The sequence below is a fragment of the Rutidosis leptorrhynchoides genome, chromosome 5 (genome assembly GCF_046630445.1).
Source record: "Rutidosis leptorrhynchoides isolate AG116_Rl617_1_P2 chromosome 5, CSIRO_AGI_Rlap_v1, whole genome shotgun sequence".
Classification (NCBI taxonomy): Eukaryota; Viridiplantae; Streptophyta; class Magnoliopsida; order Asterales; family Asteraceae; genus Rutidosis; species Rutidosis leptorrhynchoides.
The window spans coordinates 186,011,429-186,038,632 of NC_092337.1; positions in this window are offsets into that span (position 1 = coordinate 186,011,429).

Consider the following 27,204-nt stretch of genomic DNA (forward strand, 5'->3'; position numbering starts at 1 on the left):
ACGACCATTACATAATGGTTTACAATACAAATATGTTACAACAAAATAAGTTTCTTGAATGCAGTTTTTACACAATATCATACAAGCATGGACTCCAAATCTCATCCTTATTTAACTATGCGACAGCGGAAGCTCTTAATAATCACCTGAGAATAAACATGCTTAAAACGTCAACAAAAATGTTGGTGAGTTATAGGTTTAACCTATATATATCAAATCATAATAATAGACCACAAGATTTCATATTTCAATACACATCCCATACATAGAGATAAAAATCATTCATATGGTGAACACCTGGTAACCGACATTAACAAGATGCATATATATAAGAATATCCCCATCATTCCGGGACACCCTTCGGATATGATATAAATTTCGAAGTACTAAAGCATCCGGTACTTTGGATGGGGCTTGTTGGGCCCGATAGATCTATCTTTAGGATTCGCGTCAATTAGGGTGTCTGTTCCCTAATTCTTAGATTACCAGACTTAATAAAAAGGGGCATATTCGATTTCGATAATTCAACCATAGAATGTAGTTTCACGTACTTGTGTCTATTTTGTAAATCATTTATAAAACCTGCATGTATTCTCATCCCAAAAATATTAGATTTTAAAAGTGGGACTATAACTCACTTTCACAGATTTTTTTACTTCGTCGGGAAGTAAGACTTGGCCACTGTTGATTCACGAACCTATAACAATATATACATATATATTAAAGTATGTTCAAAATATATTTACAACACTTTTAATATATTTTGATGTTTTAAGTTTATTAAGTCAGCTGTCCTCGTTAGTAACCTATAACTAGTTGTCCACAGTTAGATGTACAGAAATAAATCGATAAATATTATCTTGAATCAATCCACGACCCAGTGTATACGTATCTCAGTATTGATCAAAACTCAAACTATATATATTTTGGAATCAACCTCAACCCTGTATAGCTAACTCCAACATTCACATATAGAGTGTCTATGGTTGTTCCGAAATATATATAGATGTGTCGACATGATAGGTCGAAACATTGTATACGTGTCTATGGTATCTCAAGATTACATAATATACAATACAAGTTGATTAAGTTATGGTTGGAATAGATTTGTTACCAATTTTCACGTAGCTAAAATGAGAAAAATTATCCAATCTTGTTTTACCCATAACTTCTTCATTTTAAATCCGTTTTGAGTGAATCAAATTGCTATGATTTCATATTGAACTCTATTTTATGAATCTAAACAGAAAAAGTATTGGTTTATAGTCGGAAAAATAAATTACAAGTCGTTTTTGTAAAGGTAGTCATTTCAGTCGAAAGAACGACGTCTAGATGACTATTTTAGAAAACATACTTCCACTTTGAGTTTAACCATAATTTTTGGATATAGTTTCATGTTCATAATAAAAATCATTTTCTCAGAATAACAACTTTTAAATCAAAGTTTATCATAGTTTTTAATTAACTAACCCAAAACAGCCCGCGGTGTTACTACGACGGCGTAAATCCGGTTTTACGGTGTTTTTCGTGTTTCCAGGTTTTAAATCATTAAGTTAGCATATCATATAGATATAGAACATGTGTTTAGTTGATTTTAAAAGTCAAGTTAGAAGGATTAACTTTTGTTTGCGAACAAGTTTAGAATTAACTAAACTATGTTCTAGTGATTACAAGTTTAAACCTTCGAATAAGATAGCTTTATATGTATGAATCGAATGATGTTATGAACATCATTACTACCTTAATTTCCTTGGATAAACCTACTGGAAAAGAGAAAAATGGATCTAGCTTCAATGGATCCTTGGATGGCTCGAAGTTCTTGAAGCAGAATCATGACACGAAAACAAGTTCAAGTAAGATCATCACTTGAAATAAGATTGTTATAGTTATAGAAATTGAACCAAAGTTTGAATATGATTATTACCTTGTATTAGAATGATAACCTACTGTAAGAAACAAAGATTTCTTGAGGTTGGATGATCACCTTACAAGATTGGAAGTGAGCTAGCAAACTTGAAAGTATTCTTGATTTTATGAAACTAGAACTTTTGGAATTTATGAAGAACACTTAGAACTTGAAGATAGAACTTGAGAGAGATCAATTAGATGAAGAAAATTGATGAATGAAAGTGTTTGTAGGTGTTTTTGGTCGTTGGTGTATGGATTAGATATAAAGGATATGTAATTTTGTTTTCATGTAAATAAGTCATGAATGATTACTCATATTTTTGTAATTTTATGAGATATTTCATGCTAGTTGCCAAATGATGGTTCCCACATGTGTTAGGTGACTCACATGGGCTGCTAAGAGCTGATCATTGGAGTGTATATACCAATAGTACATACATCTAAAAGCTGTGTATTGTACGAGTACGAATACGGGTGCATACGAGTAGAATTGTTGATGAAACTGAACGAGGATGTAATTGTAAGAATTTTTGTTAAGTAGAAGTATTTTGATAAGTGTATTGAAGTCTTTCAAAAGTGTATAAATACATATTAAAACACTACATGTATATACATTTTAACTGAGTCGTTAAGTCATCGTTAGTCGTTACATGTAAGTGTTGTTTTGAAACCTTTAGGTTAACGATCTTGTTAAATGTTGTTAACCCAATGTTTATAATATCAAATGAGATTTTAAATTATTATATTATCATGATATTATCATGTATGAATATCTCTTAATATGATATATATACATTAAATGTCTTTACAACGATAATCGTTACATATATGTCTCGTTTAAAAATCATTAAGTTAGTAGTCTTGTTTTTACATATGTAGTTCATTGTTAATATACTTAATGATATGTTTACTTATCATAGTATCATGTTAACTATATATATATCCATATATATGTCATCATCTAGTTTTTACAAGTTTTAACGTTCGTGAATCACCGGTCAACTTGGGTGGTCAATTGTCTATATGAAACATATTTCAATTAATCAAGTCTTAACAAGTTTGATTGCTTAACATGTTGGAAACATTTAATCATGTAAATATCAATCTCAATTAATATATATAAACATGGAAAAGTTCGGGTCACTACATATCATAAGCTACATCTCCTCCTACGGCCTTCACATAGTTTTTCCACCACGTGAGTGCACTATCTTGTAGGGTGCACGATGCATACTTGGTCATTTCCTTCTCAATACAACCATTGATTTTAAACACAGACTCAATCTTTTCGATCCACCGGGTTAAACTGACCGGTCCTTCTGTTCCACTGAATGATGAGGGCTTGTAACCTTGAAAAGTTTTGTAAGTGCACCCCACACGAGGATTTGGGTTAACTGCAGCACCTCTTGCAGCCTCGACCCATAACATTCTGTCGTTCACTCACTGATTGATGAGTTCCTGGATTTCTTGTTCCGTCATTCGGTTCAATCGCGCCATAATCTTCAATAAGAATGAAAAAAATAATTATTCACATGGAATATTATAGATGTAGTATGTATTTACAGTACATCGTAGCTTATTAATAATATGAACCAGTTATTATTATAAAAGCCTTTTCTTCTTATTAGCGTTTTATAATTATATCTAGGGTAGTACCTACCCGTTAAAGTTCATACTTAATAGCTTAGTACGAAAATCAATTACTACCACCCAAATAATACTTAACCATGGAAAATTATTGCATTTCACACTTCACTATTTTACATAAGCTTATCTTACATCAAACATTAAGCAAACCATACTAGTAATATTATACACAACATTATATAATCCCATGGTTTAAAACAACAGCGCATCATTTAACCCAAAGCATTTGTGTTCAAAGAAATCGCTTAAAGGTTATCCTAGTTGTCTCCCTGCGTTTTGGCTGAGGAACCGAAGAACTGGATGTCGGGATAGAACTAATAGGAATAGCGGGAATAGGTGTGGAAGTATCTGGTGGAGTTGGTGCCACAACATCCTCTCTAGACTCGGGATTTAGATTTTCCATTTCAGTAGCCTTTCGTTTCTTTCCTCGTTCGAACTTGTCTTTTGTAATTTCCTGTATTTCTTCCTCCTCAGGATCACTTTCTGGTTCCTTTTCAATTGATTCATCCGGAACTTGTGAGTCTTCCCCAAAGGTGTCATTTTCATCATCAGATAGATTAATGACCGGAACACCATCTGAAGAGTCTGGTTCGGAGTCGCTGAATGTGATAATAAGTTCTAAGCCAGACATCTATCACATAACAACTAGCACGTTAATACCACATAATATTTACAGATTAATTTTTAACCAACAAGGATAAGCAATAGTTTTCGAAATCAAACACGGTCAAAGTCCAGACTCACTAATGCATCCTAACAAACTCGATAAGACACACTAATGCAAATTCTCTGGTTCTCTAAGACCAACGCTCTGATACCACATGTCATAACCCGACCTTAACCATAAGGACGAATACAATAACATATGATTTCATCGCGAGGTATTGACCTCTATATGCGACATTTTTCAAAAACTGCATTCGTTTTTACAATACAAACCATAGCTTTTATTACAAATACAAGGTTTAAACAACTTAATAATGATTATCGTTTAGCGATAATCTTAGACTTACAAACTTTACATGTGATAATAACAATACGACCTCCAACATATTTTACATTACAAATCCTCCGATATGCAGTTTTATTTTTGACACAAATATGCATACTCAAGATCTTGCTTAAATTCAACATGTTGCAGCGGAAGCTTTTAGTTATCACCTGAGAATAAACATGCTTAAAACGTCAACATAAAGTTGGTGAGATATAGGTTTAATGCCGGCGGCGTTATAAATATAGACCACAAGATTTCATATATAAACGTTTTAATAAAAATATTCTAAGTTGTTGAGCACTTGATAACCATACTTAACATTTAATCAACGTCGCATATTCCCTTTATTATGAAATCTTACTACACCGTACCAAGTGTAGTTACCGAAATGAAGTACTGTGCAACCGTTGAATACCGGTCGTCCAGTCCGGTTGGGGTTGTCAGGCCCGATAGATCTATCAACAGGATTCGCGTTTACAATACCTCATGTAAATAATAGTTACCAAGTTACAGGGAAGTATGCCAGTGGTACAACTCAACGTAGAATATATATTTTCAATCACTTGTGTCCATAACGTAAATCATAAAATGCATGTATTCTCATCCCGAAATATTTAGAGTTTAAAAGTGGGACTATATACTCACCTTTTCCTTGAAGGTATTTAACTCGACTTGGTCTCCGATAGATATCACGAACCTAACCATATATATAATATATCAACATATTTTCTTTTCAAGTAATCGTTACATATATATATATACTTATAATACTTTTAATATTTTCTTAGTCCGTAGTTAGCAGTCTGTTGTTAATGGTCCACAATTAGTTGCTCAATAAAATAAATAAAGACCCCATCGTATTTGTATTGATCAGAATTAATCTCGACCCATGGTACCATGTTGTCAAATGAAGTGTTGCGTACATAAAGTACCGTGTTGTCAGATGACGTGTTGCGTACAATCATGAGGTCTTATGATTAATCTTCTCGTGTTGTTTACGGGTGGTCCTGGAATATATAAAATCAAATCATAAGTAAATGTATATTAAATATTATGTTAATTAGCCAAGATATGATTAATCCGATTTTGTCATAATATGATATATTACAGGTTTTAAAGTGTTTTAAAAATCAAATTAGAAGGATCTATTTAGTTTGCGAACAGGTTTGAAATCATTCAAACTATGTTCTTGTTGTTAAAAATTTTATAACACAAAATAAGATAGCTATATAAATATGAATCGAATAAGATTATGAATAAGGTTACTACCTCAAGTTACTTGGATAAAGCTACTGGAAAAGATAGAAAATAATCTTGATCAAACTTTCTTATGATGATTATAGGTTGTTCATGAAGCTAGTTCTTCATGAGTATTTGCTGAGATTGTGAAGAACACTTAGAGTTCCTAAGAGTGTGTTTTTTTTTTGTTAGAGAAAGATGGTTGTAAGAATGAAATGAAAAACCAAGGTGAGGGTGATACTTATAGGACAGTCTGGTTGTTGAGGGAACAAGGACAAATTATTGTGTTGAATTTTTGAGTAATAATGTATGCTAGCTTACAAATAAGATTCCCTCTTATCTAGGACAGATCTAAAGCAGATAAGGATATTGATTTGATGTGTATTTACCAATAGTAAATACGTATGGATGATGGGTATGATACGGTAAAAGAAGCTTAAAATCGGGCTTTTATTTTGGGTCCAACCGGGCCAAAAATAAAATTTTAAGACATTTTTAATAAAGCAATGTCGACCCCAGCCAGGGGCTCTGCCCCTTGGACCCCGCCAGGGGTTGCCACCCCTTGGACCCCGCTTATCGGGGGCGCTGCCCCCGAACCCCCGTCATAATCAAGATAAGTTCAAACAAGTGTGCACTCCACACTTCCCCAAACTTGTTCGATATTTATCAAGATTATTTTGGTTACAAATTAATCCCATTACACTTAAATCATATTGGTGACATAAATCACAACACATTATAGATTGTAAGTATATATGTCAAAGAACGTTACATATAGTTATCGTTTTGAAAACTTAAGTTAGTGGTCTCAAAGTATACTTATAACTCATTGTTGTTAGTTCACAATGAAATGTTAAACCATCCTTAAATCATGTTAAATATGTATAGATATGTACATATACATAATCGTATAATTATCGTGTGTTATATAGTTCGTGATATCATCGGTTAAATTGGACGGTCAAACGTTGTGTAAAACTCTTTTCAAAAATATAAGTCTCAACAGTTTGGATTGCTTATCATGTTGGTAAGGTTTAATTTATGTAAATATTAATCTCATAAGTATAGAACGATCGGAAAATTCTGGGTCGTTACACGAAATCAGCGCGCCTGCACGAAAAAAATCATAACTAAATCATACGGACTCAAAAAAAGGCGAATCAGGTGTCCAGACGTCCGTAACTCAAAAATCTACAACTTTCATGAATATACCTTACGCGAACCGCGTACACATCTACGCGAAACGTGTACGTTTTGGACGAGATTCAGATTAGACTTCACATGGGACGGTTGCTTTTCAATATTCTACTACTACTTTTGGTAATTTTTTTTTACTTTACACATAAAATACAGATCAAAGGCCACCTACTACTTCAATTACTGCTATATACGGAGTACTTGCAAATTACAAAAATAGAGAGACACATACAGAGGGGGTAGAGACTACACAAATTAATATCACTCACAACTCAATTTTTTACTACTGTCTTTGTATTTTTAGTACTCCGTATAATTTATTTTCAGTTCCAATTAATTTTAAGATTCATATATTTAGGATAGTTTCAATATTAAGGGTGTATTGTTCGTGATTAAGGGTATTATTGTGCGATTATACGGGTGCTGTCATTTCCATTTCTTACCATTTTCAATCAATAAATTGAAGCTTTGTTTGTAAGTTGTTCTATTTAAATTTCATTATCGCTACTATCATTATTATTGTTATTATTGTTATTAGTTGTAGCTTTTTTTTGTTACTATCATTTTGCTAGAATTATTATTATTGCCATGTTTATTATTTTATGTTTGCATTTTTACTCTCGTCCTATTATTATGATTAGTTAGTTTACTTCCCTAGTGTTTGCTTAGATGTAGAGCCCCTAGTGAAATGGATTGTTATCATTTATAAAAATTAAAATGTAACTTTAGTATTTTTAACATTGAGCCTAATTAAAAGAACCATTATTATGTATTTGGATATTTAACCCCTGTCACTTAATTTGTTAGATTAAAATAACGAAAGTTATTTTTATTTATATAAATTAAGCTTCAACATTAAAAGTGATCTAGACGAACTTATGACTAATTTACTAACACTAAATTAAAAGTAAGGTTCGGTGGTTTAGGTAATATCACTAGTCATATAATAGTGAAATTGTAAAAAGGGAAACCGTTATGATTTGGGTTTTGGCGAAGGTCAAAACTGGGTTGGGTCTCAATTTAAATACTTTAGGACTAGTAACTATCTAAATATAATCCAATGAAAATTAGATTTAGTTTAGTTAGTCAAAACTTATTATTTATTCGAAAGGAAAATATAAGCTTAATACTAAACATTTTAATACGAGCTTAAACTTAAAACAATCCATGGATCTAGAGGTGACACATTTAAGTAAACACTCCCATTTATTTATTGTTAATTATTATTATTATTATTTACGTTTCTTTATTCAGTAAAGTAAAACTAAAAAAAATATATACACAACATTATAACTCAGTATATTCGTTACTGTTTTGTCAAATCGATTAACTCATACGCGAATCGCGTATAATTCTACACGATACGCGTACGATTTCAAACCATACACGAAACGCGTAAGTATAAGTACGAGCACTGTAGCAGTTTTATTTAAATTTAATTTTTAATTAATTACTTTAACACTAATATTAATTTATTTCAAGTCATAATATTTATAATAGTAAATACTACATTAATTCACCTTTTATTAATTTAAATACGGTAACTTTTATTAGTTGGTAATTTTAGTTAATTTTATTTAAATTGTATTTCTATGTTATAATATTAAATTCTTAATCCATTATTATTATTGTTTTAGTTAATTAAAATCCAAAACAAACCCCTTTTCTACTAGATTAACTATCGGTAATTAAATCTCTTGAACTCCATTCTCCCTGTGGAACGAACCGGATTTACCAACAAACTATTACTACACGGATGGGACTAGTTGCCTATATGTGTGAAATCAACCTAAAATCATTAAAATACCATATATACAATAAATCAATTCGTGTAACAAAACAACTCAAATCCGTTCATAAATAAAGGTATTGTTTCAACGCATCAACTTTTTGGCGCCGCTGCCGGGGAGAAATTGTTCATCCAGGAATTTAATTACTTTTAGTTATTTGACCCTTTCGTCGGGATTTATTTTTCTAAGAAAGTTCTGTTTTATTTTTCTCTTTGTTCTTTTTAAATTTCAACTAGGTTCCAGTCATACTGTAATATGGATGATTTTGAGAATATGACCATGGAAAATCTTTTTAATGCCCAACAATTTAATCAATACTCTCAAACAAGTTTAGATGATAATTGGTGTGATTCATCTATGTTTAATAGGGTTGAAACTACATATATTTGTGAAAATTGTGGAGGTTACCATTTGACTTGGGAATGTGATTATCATATTTCCATGGATCAAATGGAGAGTTATGAACCCATGAACTATATATGGAATGAATATCAAGAGAATAACTCGAATCCAGATTTTTATTATCCAAACCAACCTTATTACGATTCCCCACAAAATTATCAACAATACCAATTTTCTAACCAAATGCCACAAAATTTTCAACAAACTCAAAATGAAGAAAATTACTCGTATGATTTACAAAATATTATGATGAATTTTATTGAAAGTCAAACTGAAACTAGGGATGTACTAAATCAACAATGGCAACAAAATCAAACATCTATTCAAAATCTAAAAAGAGAAATGGAGCGTTTGGTTACCATTCTTTCGGAAAGACAATCGGATGATTCATCGGTTGAGTCTTCATATTGTTATCCTAACCCTATTTTACAGGTTCCAATTGAACAAACAGTTAAACATGAGGACGAGGTGCAAATTGAAATTGTAAAAATAAATTCACAGGAACCTCTTGAATTAAAAGAATATGAAACCTCTATGAAATATATAAATAGGATAAATCAAAATGAATATGTAGTGAATGGAAAGAATAAAGATGAGGATTCTAATTCCGAGGTCGAAGTGGTAGAACCAGTTATTCAAACACCCAAAAACTTTTCAGTTTATAATAATTCACTCGGGTATAATTGTGATAATGAGGAGGTCGAGTTGATGAAATCATCAGGGATCATTGAGGATGAGGAGTTTAATATATTAAAACCACTTGAGGAGTCACCTTCTCATGTTGAATTCGTGTATCCTCAAGAGATTAACACTTGGAATACCTTGAAAGATGATCCATTTGGACATGATCCACCTAGGAGAATAAAATTTTTATTGCAAGCCGCACTTAGAGAAGAGTTGTGTGTTGACTCTCGGGTTGGGTATTCCTTTTTCATGAAACCGAAAAAGGATTTATCTGATATATTATATACCACCCGAGATGTAAATGAATGGCTCACTCTTCTAATTCGTGGAACTTTCTCCACTGATTTTACATATCGTTCGATAAAAATATAGAAATTTGACCCCGCTAAGCAATAAAGTGTGGGGTCGATTCGAGAAAACGACTTGTTGAAAAAAAAAATCATGTTTTGTGTGCCTTTAATTCATTATGTGATTTATAATATTAAAAGTTAAAAAAAAATAGAGTGCATTTAATTCTTATTAAATTTGTGTGATTTTTAAAAAAAATCTAAAAAATATTTAATTCTTTTATACATTAATTTTTAAAAATTGAATTTTAAAATTTATAAACGGATAAAGACTAGGTTTTACAACCGAACTTTCCGTTATGAGAAATATAAATATTATAAATGATATTTTAAAATTTTAAATAGTTACTAAGTTAAAAAAAATAATAATAAAATAATTGTGTTTTTAGTTTATTGTATTTTTGTTTATTTATATATATACAAAAATTTTAAGTGTGGGGTAAAATTTTTGTACTATAAATGTACAACCCCATCTTGTGTGTGATTAACATGGTTGTTTGACAGGTACTTACGATGATGATGCATTCAACATAACGAAACACCAAATTTATATTGTGATATAAGGATTGGATATGTTCATACGATAAGAATTTTACGATCTTCAATTTTTAATTAAGGAAGTTCTAACTACCTTTACACTTTTTGTCCTCTCAAATTTATACATTATTATCTGATTTTATGTAATGAGGGCATTACATAATCTTAAGTGTGGGGTAGGGAATATATAAATTCTCGAGAACTTATAACTTGGTGGTTTTTATGAAAAATTTTAAAAATTTTTAAACAAATATATTTAGTCAAATTTTAAGGTAATTATGAGCAATTAAAAAATTAGGTGTCAAAAACCGAAATTATTGTCTTCATACATTAAAAATACATAAGATTATTTGATTAAAACCTATAAAAGAAAACCAAGTATAAACAGAAATTATAAACCCATATGTTTAAAACCATTTATCACATGTTTCTATGAAGTTTATTGCAGATATCATTACTTTGGAATGTATAAACCTGAATATCCCATTGATACGAGTAATAAAGGATGAATCAAGTCCATCCTTTAAGGAAGTAAAGTCTTCCAAAATGACACACTTGCTAACTTATGTTAGAAGATGTAGTCCAGAATAGCTGTAGGTTGACGAAAAATCTTGAAAAGTCATCTCTATCATCGGCTGGAAATCCACCTTACCTCAGCATCAAACAGGGTTTTTGGTGGTCAGACTTATCCTAACCATGAGATGGATCTGTCTCGTACAATGGGGGGCACATTGTAAATTAGCTTTTAAGACTAATGAATCTAATCCCCAGATGGATGATCTCCGTAAAGATCAACCGCATCTATGTTTGACTGCGGTCAACATACATATGCCATAACAAATTGAGGTGTGCAAACTCATGGTTCACCGATGATATTTGGACACGATATAATTTTCTTCTAAAACTTATGCCATTTTATGAACTATATTGTGTAAAACCATTTTTAGGACATTCGGTTTCAAGTTCCATGATACTTCAATTATGGGGGCGGATAGCTTGCTAATCGCCGACTGAGGCTTCGGTTTTAAGTTACCCTCAACCGGAATTTGAGGTTAAAACTGGAAAACGTGTATAGTGTAAAAACTAGCATGACATTTTAAAAAGTCATAAAACGTTTTCACAAGGTCCAATTTTCCCTAAGGATCCAAATTTTTAACTTTTCGTGAGACTTTAATCACGAAATTTCAACTTTGTTGTTTCTGTTGTCAGAATTTCATTTCGTGTGGTGTGCGTGTGACCCAATAAATATTGTGTGGTGTTTTCAATTCACTTCATAAAGTGCGTGTTTTCATTTCGTGTGACGTGTGTGTTGTGTGATTTAATGTTCGATATGGAAAATTATGTAGTATCCCGAGTCTATTAAAAATTGTTATTGCTTGAGGACAAGCAATGTTCAAGTGTGGGGTAATTTGATATTGCTCAATTCATGCATATTTTTAGTCGCAATATCAGTCCCAAATGTTATGATTTTATGTGTATTCGAGTAGTTTTCGGTTTGTAATTGGTTAAAATGTTCAAAGCGTCGAATGAAATGTTATTATGGATTTTCAATGATATAAAGATCAAAATGAAGATAAAATAAAGATTTCTAATGAGCAACAAAAGACTACAACATCACGCCTCAAGACTACAAGTTAAAATGATCGAAATCACGAAATCAGCGCGCCTAAACGAAAAAAATCATAACTAAATAATACGGACTCGAAAAAAGGCGAATCAGGTGTCCAGACGTCCGTAACTCAAAAATCTACAACTTTCATGCATATACCTTACGCGAACCGCGTACACATCTACGCGAAACACGTACGTTTTGGACGAGATTCAGATTAGACTTCACATGGGACGGTTGCTTTTCAATATTCTACTACTACTTTTGGTTATTTTTTTTACTTTACACATAACATACAGATCAAAGGCCACCTACTACTTCAATTACTGCTATATACGGAGTACTTGCAAATTACAAAAATAGAGAGACACATACATAGGGGGTAGAGACTACACAAATTAATATCACTCACAACTCAATTTTTTACTACTGTCTTTGTATTTTTAGTACTCCGTATAATTTATTTTCAGTTCCAATTAATTTTAAGATTCATATATTTAGGATAGTTTCAATATTAAGGGTGTATTGTTCGTGATTAAGGGTATTATTGTGCGAGTACACGGGTGCTGTCATTTCCATTTCTTACCATTTTCAATCAATAAATTGAAGCTTTGTTTGTAAGTTGTTCTATTTAAATTTCATTATCGCTACTATCATTATTATTGTTATTATTGTTATTAGTTGTAGCTTTTTTTTGTTACTATCATTTTGATAGAATTATTATTATTGCCATGTTTATTATTTTATGTTTGCATTTTTACTCTCGTCCTATTATTATGATTAGTTAGTTTACTTCCCTAGTGTTTGCTTAGATGTAGAGCCCCTAGTGAAATGGATTGTTATCATTTGTAAAAATTAAAATGTAACTTTAGTATTTTTAACATTGAGCCTAATTAAAAGAACCATTATTATGTATTTGGATATTTAACCCCTGTCACTTAATTTGTTAGATTAAAATAACGAAAGTTATTTTTATTTATATAAATTAAGCTTCAACATTAAAAGTGATCTAGACGAACTTATGACTAATTTACTAACACTAAATTAAAAGTAAGGTTCGGTGGTTTGGGTAATATCACTAGTCATATAATAGTGAAATTGTAAAAAGGGAAACCGTTATGATTTGGGTTTTGGCGAAGGTCAAAACTGGGTTGGGTCTCAATTTAAATACTTAAGGACTAGTAACTATCTAAATATAATCCAATGAAAATTAGATTTAGTTTAGTTAGTCAAAACTTATTATTTATTCGAAAGGAAAATATAAGTTTAGTACTAAACATTTTAATACGAGCTTAAACTTAAAACAATCCATGGATCTAGAGGTGACACATTTAAGTAAACACTCCCATTTATTTATTGTTAATTTTTATTATTATTATTATTTACGTTTCTTTATTCAGTAAAGTAAAACTAAAAAAAATATATACACAACATTATAACTCAGTATATTCGTTACTGTTTTGTCACATCGATTAACTCATACGCGAATCGCGTATAATTCTACACGATACGCGTACGATTTCAAACCATACACGAAACGCGTATTAAACTACGCGAAATGCGTAAGTATAAGTACGAGCACTGTAGCAGTTTTATTTAAATTTAATTTTTAATTAATTACTTTAACACTAATATTAATTTATTTCAAGTCATAATATTTATAATAGTAAATACTACATTAATTCACCTTTTATTAATTTAAATCCGGTAACTTTTATTAGTTGGTAATTTTAGTTAATTTTATTTAAATTGTATTTCTATGTTATAATATTAAATTCTTAATCCATTATTATTATTGTTTTAGTTAATTAAAATCCAAAACAAACCCCTTTTCTACTAGATTAACTATCGGTAATTAAATCTCTTGAACTCCATTCTCCCTGTGGAACGAACCGGATTTACCAACAAACTATTACTACACGGATGGGACTAGTTGCCTATATGTGTGAAATCAACCTAAAATCATTAAAATACCATATATACAATAAATCAATTCGTGTAACAAAACAACTCAAATCCGTTCATAAATAAAAGTATTGTTTCAACGCATCAAGAATATTCTTGAGATTCAACATAAACATACCATTATTATATTATCCAAATCCAATAAACATGCCACCCTTCGACAAGATATATTTGTCCGATTCAAATACTTGTTTATAACCACACTTATTTAATATAGGATTGGAAATCAAATTCTTTCTCAACCCAGGAACATACACCACGTTATTTAAAGTAATTGTCTTATCAGAACTAAATTGTAAAACCACATTTTCACGACCAAGAACAGGAGTGATTGATTCGTTCCCCATGTGAAGCACATCATTATCAGGTTGAAATGTCTTGAACCAACAGCGATCTTTACATGCATGACATGTGGCCCCCGAATCATTCCACCACGCAATGTTATCATCCTGAACATAAAACGCTTCAGAAATATGTGATACATTTTCTGAATAGAATTTATAATACAATCAAAATTCTGACCTTGGTTAGGAACTTGGTCCTTAGACCCGTTTCCCGTACCCAAACCGCTTACTCCATTCATGTTCTTTTCAACACGACATTCTTTCCTAAAGTGACCAGGTTTGCCACAAATTCAACACGATTTTTTATCCTTCTTGTTGTAACCATCGTTTTTTCCTTGAAACTTACGTTTCTTTCCATTGAACTTTTTGTTTTTTTTGTTTCCACGTTTACCATCCTCAATCATGTTAACAGAGGATGATGCAACGTACTTTTCTTTAGTCTTACCACCCTCTTGAACCCGTATTAATTCCTCAATACGTAGGGTGCCTCCCAATTCACTCAAGGACAATTCCTCCTTCTTATGTTTTAACATGTGTTTGAAAGTCTTCCATGATGGTGGCAGTTTGTTTATAATTGAATACACTGAAATGGATTTATCCATTTTCAGATTATGTTGTGTAAATTGTCTCAAAATTCGAAGAATTTCGTGGAACTGTTCCATAACAGGCCTTCAATCCACCATTTTGTAAATATTAAAATTACTCACAAGAAACTTCTTACTAGAAGCATCTTCGGCCATGTATTTGAATTCAAGTGAATCTCATAATTCCTTTGCAGTTTCTACAGATTGATAAACATTATAAAGAGCATCAGACATACCATTTAGAATGTGGCCACGACATATGAAATCATTGTTATCCCACTTGTTTCTTCTCTTGATTTGATCCACAGTTGCATCATCAGGAAAACTGTCATGGGGGTGGATAGAACATGAACAACCTTCAAGGTAGTTAACAGAAATCACATCTTCTGTTGCCATCTTTGAAAATTAACTCCTTCAAATTTCTCCAGTTTTGCAAACTTATTTGTCATCTCTTTCACCGTTTCCCCAGACATGATTATAAACAGAATACTTTATAGATTTGTTAAAAAATGGGTATGAATTGACTGCCTAGATTGATTCTTGAATTGTGTGTTTACTTTCTCTATAAAATATTTTGACCCAACGATTACCTCGGTTGCACGAAATCTTTACAGGGATAAGACAAGAACGCAATTAGTGATTTTGGCAATGAAATCACTAATCAAATTATCTGAGAGATTGTGTGTGTTTTTCTGTTGGTTAGAATGAATGCAGTATGAACAATAAACGTCCATAAAACTGTTATAGAAAACAGTTGGGAAATGAAAGGGTGTGTCCCTTCAGTTTTGGCAGGACAATGTGTTATACCGAAAAGGTATGACTGTTCGCTGCCCCTTGGACCCCGCCAGAGGCGCTGCCCCTTGGACCCCGCAAGGGGGTGCAGTCCCCTTGACTCCCGCTGAAATGTCCCGTTCATATTGATTATAAACGTTTCATATTAATTGGTTTCGTTGCGAGGTTTTGACCTCTATATGAGACGTTTTTCAAAGACTGCATTCGTTTTAAAACAAACCATAACTTTTATTCCATCGATAAAGGTTTAATAGACATAACGTAGATTATCTAGTAAAGATAATCTAAAATACAACTTTTACACACGACAATTACATAATGGTTTACAATAATATTATACAACAATTTATATTCCGAATGCAGTTTTTAAGCAATATCATACAAGCATGCTGACTCCAATTCTTGTCTTTAATTAGCATGCAACAACGGAAGCCCTTAATAATCGCCTGAGAATTGAAACGACCCAACCCGTATTTAAACCGGCCCGTACATTTTTTTCTTAAATACATTAATATTTAGGTCCCATTTATGTTTCCAAAAACATCTTTAACACAATAATAAGTTCAATACGCTTTAAAACATTTAGTACATAGTTTAAATATCTGAACGGGTAAACACGACCCGACTATTTTAATTTCCAACAAAACTGAGCATGGTGATTGGGGATACGCTACCCAATCCTAATCAATACAAAAGTACGTCTTCTAAAGCAAACTACGCGAGTCCACTAGTCCCCATGCTTACCCGAGCCACCGCCTCCATGGAAATCTATAAAAATGTAAACAACGAGAGGGTAAGCTAACGCTTAGTGAGTGAGAATATACTACATACATATATATGCATAAAATGGACACACCACACAAGTAATCAAATAACGCATACCGGAGCATCCAAGCCTAAAGGAAAGCTAAGCTAAGCATACCGTAAGATCACAAAGCATCAAGCTAAAATAACAACAAATATAAGTTCACCAACAACGATGTGAACAACGCTAAAAGAACTACACCCGGAGGGTTAGCTACATCACAACGTACAACCATGGTTAACCAATAATACAAGGAATGGTACTCAAATTTCTCATCGATGTTCACAACAACCATTAGAGTACTTAACACGTCGTACACTAATCCCGCGGGTGGCAACTTAACACGTCGATGCTTCACCCCTGGTGGCGTCTTAACACGTCGACACTTCACCCGTGCTAGTTCTTGGAGTGGCATCTTAACACGTCGATGCTTCACTCCAAGTGGTGTCTTAACACGTTGACACTTCACTCTTCATCTTACCTGAGGTGGCATCTTATCGATTCTTCACCCCCGAGTGGTGTCTTTACACGTCGACACTTCACTCGTCACGTGAGATATGGTGTCTTAACACATCAACACTTCACAACTCATGCTACACAAATAAATACATTATATTCGTACATGCATAATTATTCCACTCACTTCTCAATATCAAAACCCACGTTATCGGGGTTACTCATCCGCAACTCAATACCAACCCTTCGCCATTAGGGTTATATAATCCACATCACAAGCACATGTGATAACGTACACACAAAGTGTGCACCTCGCCAAAGGTGGTCAACCAAAACGCACTACCGTGCCAATTGGACCTATACACAAGTCCATCAAACCCACCTATATGTGAAGTGGGCTCTATAACCGAGAACTACTTCACCCGACCCGCACCCATCCTACACATACATATGCACATAGGATATTAACACTCACCTTGTCGCCTTGATGAATGCCACCGAATAATCCGCAACTCGCCGATGGAATGTACCTATTCCATTTATCACATAACAAACAACATAATTAGGGTGGAGCATAAACCAACCCATATTGACAACTAGTGCAAATTCCACCCAATTGCACTTCCAAGTCCAAAACGCGCCCAAACTAACCAATAATCACTAACACTAGTGACAATGGTCCTAATATGCCAATTTAACCCAAACACAAGTGTTAAACACTTGTCTTGCCGAATTTGACACCAAAACCCTAATTCTGACCCATTTCAAATTTAGTCAACCAACACACCCAAATGAGTTTCAACACTTCCATAATCACTAATCATAGTGATTACACTAAATTTAAGGCCCTAAGCAAGGCTAAATCATCAATCAACCCAAAACCCGCCTTCATCACTAATAAACCTGAATCCTAGTTATTATCTTCCATTAACAACTAGTGGGGTTCCATGTATGAACATAAAATCAAAAGCCCTAAATTTAGATGAAGAAGACAAAAATGAAATTCGGAGTTAGAGCTTACCGCTAGTATCACCTTGTAGCTAAGAACGAGGAGAACAAACTTGTCTCTTACGCTTTCGATCAAAACCCGCTTCTTCCTTTCCAAAAATCCCTTACAATCAATTGGGGTTTGAAGTTTTGAGAGGAAAAATAGAAAGAAAAGGAAAAAGAAATAAAAGAAATAAAAGAAATGAAATGAATGGATGAGATTAGATCTCAAATCTGGCTCACACGCGAAATGACTAAAATGCCCTTGAACCTCATTTAAAATTACAAAAACCTGGTACCAGTCAGCCCAGAACGTCGTGCCGCAGCCCTCATCGTCGCGCCGCGACATATAACGTGGTCTGGTGGCTGTCTTATCGTGCCTCCTGATCCTGAATTCTTTGGTTCGTCACGCCGCGGCCGGCAGCTCCATGCCGCGGCCGGCAGCTCCTCGCCGTGACCTTGGTCGTGGCCTGATCACTTCTCGCATACAAGAACTTTAACGCACGAACATGTCTCAAATCCTTCATACACCTATCATACATACACGACACACCTACATATCATAAACGGGGAAAACGGGGTGTTACAACTCTCCCCCACTTATTTCGATCACGTCCTCGTGATCCTAATCACTTAACCACTCCGAAACTACACACTTTGGTTCTCGAACAATCGTTTTAATCCGACTTCCACACATTTCTCATTAATCCGAAGATTAACCCATTTACCAAAATACAGTCGTGCACGCATTTCGAGATATGCAATGCACAAACCATCCGAAGTCTATAACGATCACTTAGAATACGCGAAACCGCCACGTATTCTTCCAACTCCTCTAGGCGATTCTTCTCGAAGAGTCACCCTTAACAACCAAATCTTCACCCGTGATTTATTAAAATCTACAAATCCGAGCACTAAAACTTGCTCAATCCCTCATATCGGTAAAATCTCCACCAATCTCGTACCGAGATATCAACCCTTTAGCGTACCATACCAAGTACAATGCTAAAAGTAAACACGTCCCAAACTAAAGTCAACCATCTAACCGATGAAGACCAAATAAAAGTGAAATCTAATGGATAACACTTAGCACTTAACATCCCTTATAGTGCGCAAACGCGTCTAATACGCAACTACCGCAAACACGTGAGCAAAATACGACTATTGCATCACAATTCACACCAAAATGGTCCTTACGACCCCACCATTGGAGTATAAAACAACTAATAGATCACACAACATGGTCCTTACGACCCCACCATTGGCATATAAAACAACCAATAGATCACACAACATGAAGGCTGGCCGAAAACTACACGCGCCTTAGTGAATCTGCAACCACACGCGACCCACTACCTCCGCCGCACAACAATCGGGATTGGCCGAACTACACGCGCCCTAGTGAATCCGAACTACACGAGAATCACTATCCTAAAAGAATGACCGCATCCACATGGGTCATTGTGAATCCGAACTACACGAGGCTCACTTCCACAATAAGATGACCGAACTACACGTGTCACCGTGAATCCGCATCCACACGTGATCCACTTCCCAAATCTCAACACAGGATTGATACTCCCATTCCTCGTCGGTACTCGCATTTCCCTATAACGTTATACCATACCGATATAACACTACACCCATGATGAAGTTAGCGGACCGAATCAACGGCCATAATCCCCCAATCACATACGCTCTTTTGGCCCCATACAACGAGTAGCGTAACATCGATATCACGATCGAGCAAGAACCGCCTATATCACACACAGGTACAAAACAACAATTCTCTAAAAGAGAATCCGACACACACATCCCTTAACGGAGGGATATCACTTTGCTCGTCAAACACGTCCATTATCTCTCAACGAGATTCACCACATTACCACACCAGTGATAATTTAAATCCAAAATCATAAGTACAGTTTAATCGAAATTGTACTCTGCCACAAATCGACCAAAATCTATGTCCCGACACAAATTCTGGATCTACTAAGAGCATCATCCGAAATCTCACACTAAAACCTCCTCGTGTGGGAGTGCAACTCCCCCACTTGGATCTACGTTCCATACCCACATCTTGTACCACCGTATAATGCTACCAAAGGTAGACTTTACTAACAATTGGGTTCACACGACCCATCACCACATCTTGTTCCAACCTTGAGCATGCAAAGGATTTTAACACATCCTTAAACACTTCGAAAGAAAAGTGTACCACAACTTACACAAACTCTACTCTCGCAATTATCCAATTGCTATAGTTTGTCCCATTTTTACTTAGTCACTCATGTACCTAAGGTTTTCTCTCCGGCACCCTAAGTACAATGTAACCGCAACATAATCGGAGTCAAACACCACGCTAGTAGGTATGAAAGAGGCACCTATCGTTGCGTCCCGTAGACTCCATTACCAACGTTCATCGAGATTCAAAACCCTCGACCTCAAGGGTTTTATCCACCCATCGAACCTCATGGTTCATCAACTTCAACACGAAAGCAAACACGTGCTTAGCAACCTTGAAAGGACACATTCTAATCCATCCGGATGAATACATTACATTTGGTTACATCGCGAGGTACTTGACCTCTATGTGATACATTTTACAAACATTGCATTCATTTTTAAAAGACAAACTTTCATTACATCGAAAGTTGACGGCATGCATACCATTTCATAATATATCCAACTATAATTGACTTAATAATAATCTTGATGAACTCAACGACTCGAATGCAACGTCTTTTGAAATATGTCATGAATGACTCCAAGTAATATCTCTAAAATGAGCAAATGCATAGTGGAAGATTTCTTCCGTACCTGAGAATAAACATGCTTTCAAGTGTCAACAAAAAGGTTGGTGAGTTCATTAGTTTATCATAAATAATCATTTCATAATTTTAATAGACCACAAAATTTCATATTTTCATTTCTCATAAATATACGTCCCATGCATAGAGACAAAAATCACTCATATAGATTGAACAACTGGTAACCGACATTAACAAGATGCATATAAGAATATCCCCTATCATTCCGAGATATCCATCGGACATTATAAAACAACATCGAAGTACTAAAGCATCCGCTACAACGGATGAGGTTTGTTAGGCCCAATAGATCTATTTTAGGATTCGCGTCAATTAGTAGACTGGTTTACTAATTCTTAGGTTACCAAGAAAAAAGGGGCATATTCGGCTTCGATCATTCAACCATATAATATAGTTTCGATTGCTTGTGTCTATTTCGTAAAATATTTATAAAAGCGAATGTATTCTCAGTCCCAAAAATATATATTGCAAAAGCATTTAAAAAGGGAGCAAATGAAAACTCACAATACTGTATTTTGTAGTAAAAATATATATGATGGTATTGAACAACTGAATAATGCAGGGTTGGCCTTGGATTCACGAACCTATATCATTTGTGTATATATATTAATACACATAATCGTAATCGAGCAATTATATATATATATTGTTATTAATAATATACTTATTTATTTAGGTAAATTTAGTATATTTAATTTATATGTTTTTACATAATTATTATTCTTCATTAGTAATAAAACTTGTATATTAAGGTTTATATATGATAAAAATATATTAATATATTAATTGATATCTTTGATATATAGCTTAATTATTATCTTTATAATAACAAGAATATAGTGTATTGTATTTTTATATCAAAATATTTATTTATAATAATATTGATAGTTTTAGTGCTAACAAAATGATAATTATGGTAAGAATGATAATAATACTATGTTATATTACAATAATTATAAAACTTTTAATAATTCTATTTAAAACATACTTTAATTAAAATTTTAATCATTTCCATAATAATATTTATATCCAAAATTGCTATATTTATTATCTTATCAATATTATTACCACCGGGGTATTCATAGTTATAATAATTATAACCTTTGAGTTTAATTTAAAAGCTAATGACGAAAGTTTCATTTAACATTAATTTGTATTCATAATAGTATCACTAGTAATAGTTCGATAATACTAATACTAATAATAATAATATTGTTAATTATAATACTACTAACTTTCTAAATGATAATACTAATAACAATAATGATAATATCATAATTTGTATTAATGAAGCTAATGTTACAAATCATATCATATAGTTAATAATAACTAACATAATATCTATAATTAATAACATTTAAAATAACAATAGTAATAACAATAAATAATAATAATAATAATGATAATAATAATAATAATAATAATAATATTAATATTAATAATAAAGGAAACAAAAACTACCTCCAATATTCAGATATATATATATATATATATATATAAATATATATATATATATATATATATATATATATATATATATATATATATATATATATATATATATATATATATATATATAGAAAATGCCTCAGTCGGGTTTCGAACCCGAAACCTCACGATTAAACACCCATGCTCCTACCATCGAACTGTTTCAATTTTTTTTTGATTTACTTATAACCCATATCTATATATCCATTATATCTAATACGCCTGTTTCATCTTCCTCCTCTAGAGACCAAATCTCCCTACAATAATATCTGTATGATTGATTATGTTTTCATTACTTATGTTGTTTCAGTATTACAACAGAATCGTATACACCTAGTCTAAAATAGTTGGATTAATCAGAAAAAAAATTAAACAACCGTAGCTGTGTTCGAAAAAAATGAAGAACAATAAAAATATTGATTTCGAATTTTAGATGTTTTTGGATAAAATTTTTAACATAAACTAGGTTACAAATCACTACTAGAAATTTTATAACTCATCAATTTAACCAGAAATATCAACCAGATTGCGAATTTGAATTTTAAAGAAAAAGTTGAGTTTATTGTCTTGAACTTTGACTTCGAAAATTCATATTAAATACGATGAATTGGAAGATAATCTTTTACAGATAGTTTACTTACATGATTCCTAACAAAATGGCTTTATTACATTTTGAAGTTGTTTTTGAAATCGTGGTTTGAGAAAAATGAACATGAACATAGTATATCGAGCGGTTTTTAAAAAAAAATGTTTAATTTAGCAGCTGTTAAAGGTTTTTGTGTAATTGATAATGGTAGTGGAAGGTTAAATGAGTTACTTAATACTAAAGCTAATCGATTTATGTTCGGTTGTGGTGTCGACAGGTGAATGAATCAAAGAAGAAAAAGATAAAGAAAAATAAAAAGGAGATAAGACTTCAAACAGATTTTGGATACATTATATGATTTGAAAACAACTGGTACCAATCCAATACAGTGTTGATTGAATTATATAACTGAATTTGATTCTTCTAGTGTACGGTTTGATTTTATTAATATTAGTAATTAATACTTATATTATTAATAAAAATTATAATAATTCTAATATTATTAATGATAATAATAATAATATTAGTAATGATATTAATACAATAAGTTATATATCAAATTCGCATCTATAGATAATATATTTAAAGTAATAATATACATAACACTATGATGTATATTAATTTTGGTAATAATAATGATATTACTATAACAACTAAAAATAATAATATGAGTATTACATGTTATGTGATATAACCATATGATATACATTATATAATAACTTATTTAGAATATTAAATATTTATAGAATTTAACATATACTACAATATACATATAATTATATATAAAATTCATATATTTATATATAAATTTATGTTAATTACAATTTAATTATTTTATATCTTATTTTACATATTATATTTTATTATTTCGAAATATTATATATGCATACATTTATATTTATACATTTTTATTTACAACAATTGTACGTGAATCGTCGGGAGTGGTCAAGGTCAAATGCATCAATGTAAACAGTTCCAAAATTTTTAAGACTCAATATTACAGACTTTTCTTATCGTGTCGAGTTCATATTAAGATTAAATTTAAATTTGATCGGAAATTTCCGGGTCGTCACAGTACCTACCCGTTAAAGATATTTCGTCCCGAAATTTGAGTGTGGTCTCATGGCTAACAATAAAAATGTTTTCATGACGAATATGAACTGATAAATAGAGTTTTATTACTATTGGGTAATATGAATAAGATAATTCGAGTACTCGAAGAGTACAAGTGAAGTTATCACAAAAGAGTGATATAAAGAAGTAAAGATTCGTCTTAGCTTTTGACGTAGTCAGGGTTGAATTCCAGAATTCAAGGGATTTAAATATAATCTTCAAAATCTAAGAGATTTGATTCTTCAGCGAATAAGGAGTTTAAGATCTCTATAATTAAATATGGTGATCTGCCTCGATTACTCTGTCTGATATTTCCATTATAAATTAAACTCTTCCGTTCCATTATTCTCACCATTTCCTATATTTTCTTTCTTAGTTCATACATCCAAAAGATTGTGAAAATGCTTAATCCAGTTCTAATCCTTGATATTTTCCTAATTATAATTTTTGTCATTCTTCTTTTCAATCTTCCACCAGAAAAATCTATTTACTTTTACTATTATCTTGGGGTGATTCTATTCTTAATTCTACCGTGTCTTTATATTACTATTCATATTAATATCTACGGTTTGTAACCTCCGTGTTGTTATTGGGCTTTATATTTTCTCTTATATTTTGGAGCTCTTTGCCTTTTTATTCTTCTCTCGACCTCTAGTAAAGCGAGTTATGGTCCAGAATTCGTAAGTATGGAGTTTCGAATGAACTTAATGTTCTAAACAAGAAAGAACATAATAGTACGATTTGATTTGTCAAATTACTAGAATCACTGAGAATAGGACTATCAAGAATATACTTTTTTGATATGTTCAGAAGTTAAGTAGAATGAAAGAGTTATGTAGCATGGCACATGATGATGTTATGGTCTGTGAATCATCACGTTCCATTAGAAACTCATCATGACTTACTATAATATAATCACGTTGATCAAGTATCATTATATTATACTAACTCATGCATCAATTTCTTTACATTTCTCCAGAATTCATTCATAAATTAAACTTAGATTTTACAGAAGTTTCCAATATAATGAAACACAGGAAGTACGAAGAGGTATATAATTTCAGACGAGAATATTTACGAAAATATCCTCAAAAATATCGAAGATATTTATGATGATATTTTGAAATTTCCAAGTTCGAAGGTTGATGAAGAAAAATTTTCCGCAAGATTTTAACATGACTTCGGAGCAAGATATTCTCTAAAGATTTCAACGGATCCAGAATTACCTGGATTCTTTGAATATAGGGTATGGTCCTTGTATTTGTCCTTGGTCTCCTTCGTGGTTAGCTCAATCCATTTTCCAATTCCAACTTTTCTGAGCTTTTCCAACATACTATTCTTTATCATCAAACTTCCAATGATTAAGGTCGTTTAAGGTTGTCTACGGTTTCTGCTGCTTCATTCAGCTTTTTCAACATTCAGAGTATTGATTTGCAGGCTGGGTGCTTTTCAGAATTTCAGAATGAAAGATCATAATTCTAAGAGATAAATGTTATACATATAACTGTTGATGTAGATATGCGGTGAGTTTTCAAAGTACTGATTGCTGATTCCCGGTAATTGGTATGTCAGTTCTCGTTACAAGATGCGAATGAGTATATGATAGGGTTTCAATGAATAATTATAATGATTTATCAGAGAGATTTAAGTCGAGAAGCAATGAGGTTGCTGGTACATCTGCTGGTAATATGGTAGAATATAAAAGGTTCCCTAGTAATAATAAAAGAGCACGCATATATATCAAGGTTATAATAAGGTTGTTTTGAACAAAAAGTCAAAGTTGACTTGTTGGAGCTGTGACAAAGTTTGCTACTTTGAAAGGGATTACCAAGTTATTTTGGGTAATAATAACGCTAAGGAATTAGCACAGCTACGTGTTAAACGTTTACTCAGTTGCCAAGAGTTTCTCAGGTGCATAACTATATGCATAAATCTTTCCTTCCGTAGATGAAGTGCGGTTGATTCATCTTATCGATTGAGGTGTTTTCAAGAATCATGAAAGGTTTGAACGCAGATTGTAATCGTCAAGATACAAATGAGGTTTAAGATGAAATCAAGTGGCAAACTTGAAGAATTGTTTAGTTTCATATTTTATAATCAATATTTTAATTCATTTTAATTGTCCAATGTTGGCAGTCCACAGTTGATAGTCCACATTTAGCAGTTCAATAATTCATATATATAATATTCGAATTAATTAATACGTATCGTGACCCATTGTATACATGTCTCAGACTCGATCACAACTCAAAGTATATATATTATTGTAGAATCAACCTCAACCCTGTATAGCTAAGTCAAGCATTACTGCATATAGAGTGTATATGGCTATTCCAAATAATATATATAGATGCGTCGATATGATATGTCAAAACCTTGTATACGTGTCCTGATATTTAAAATGCGTAAATAACAGTATTTAAATGACGATAAATAAAGTGCGTAAAATAAATAACAGAAATTAAATGATGATAAATAAAATTGCGAGAATTAAAATTGTGAGAATTAAATTGCAATAAATAAATTGCGATAAATAAAATGTAATAAGGAATTAACAGTTAGCTAGGAACAGTTAGCTAGGATTTTGTTAGCGTGGATTCTTAACAAAATTTTTCATAGTTAATTTGTTTGTTTCTAACAAATTTTATTTTGTCCAATGTTTTCTTCATTATGCCACTTGTTGGATTCTGATAAGTCAAAATCTAAATATGAAATTGAATGAAAATGGTTATTCTGTGAAGAAAGGATTCGTATATCTGTGGATGTAAGTAGGATAGTAATTGACTGTTGAATCAGATTTGAAGAATATACAATGTAACTTATTAATGTGAAATCTAAATATTTCTCGGGTATTACCTACCCGTTAAAATATTTTTACCATTATCAGTTTGTACGAAAG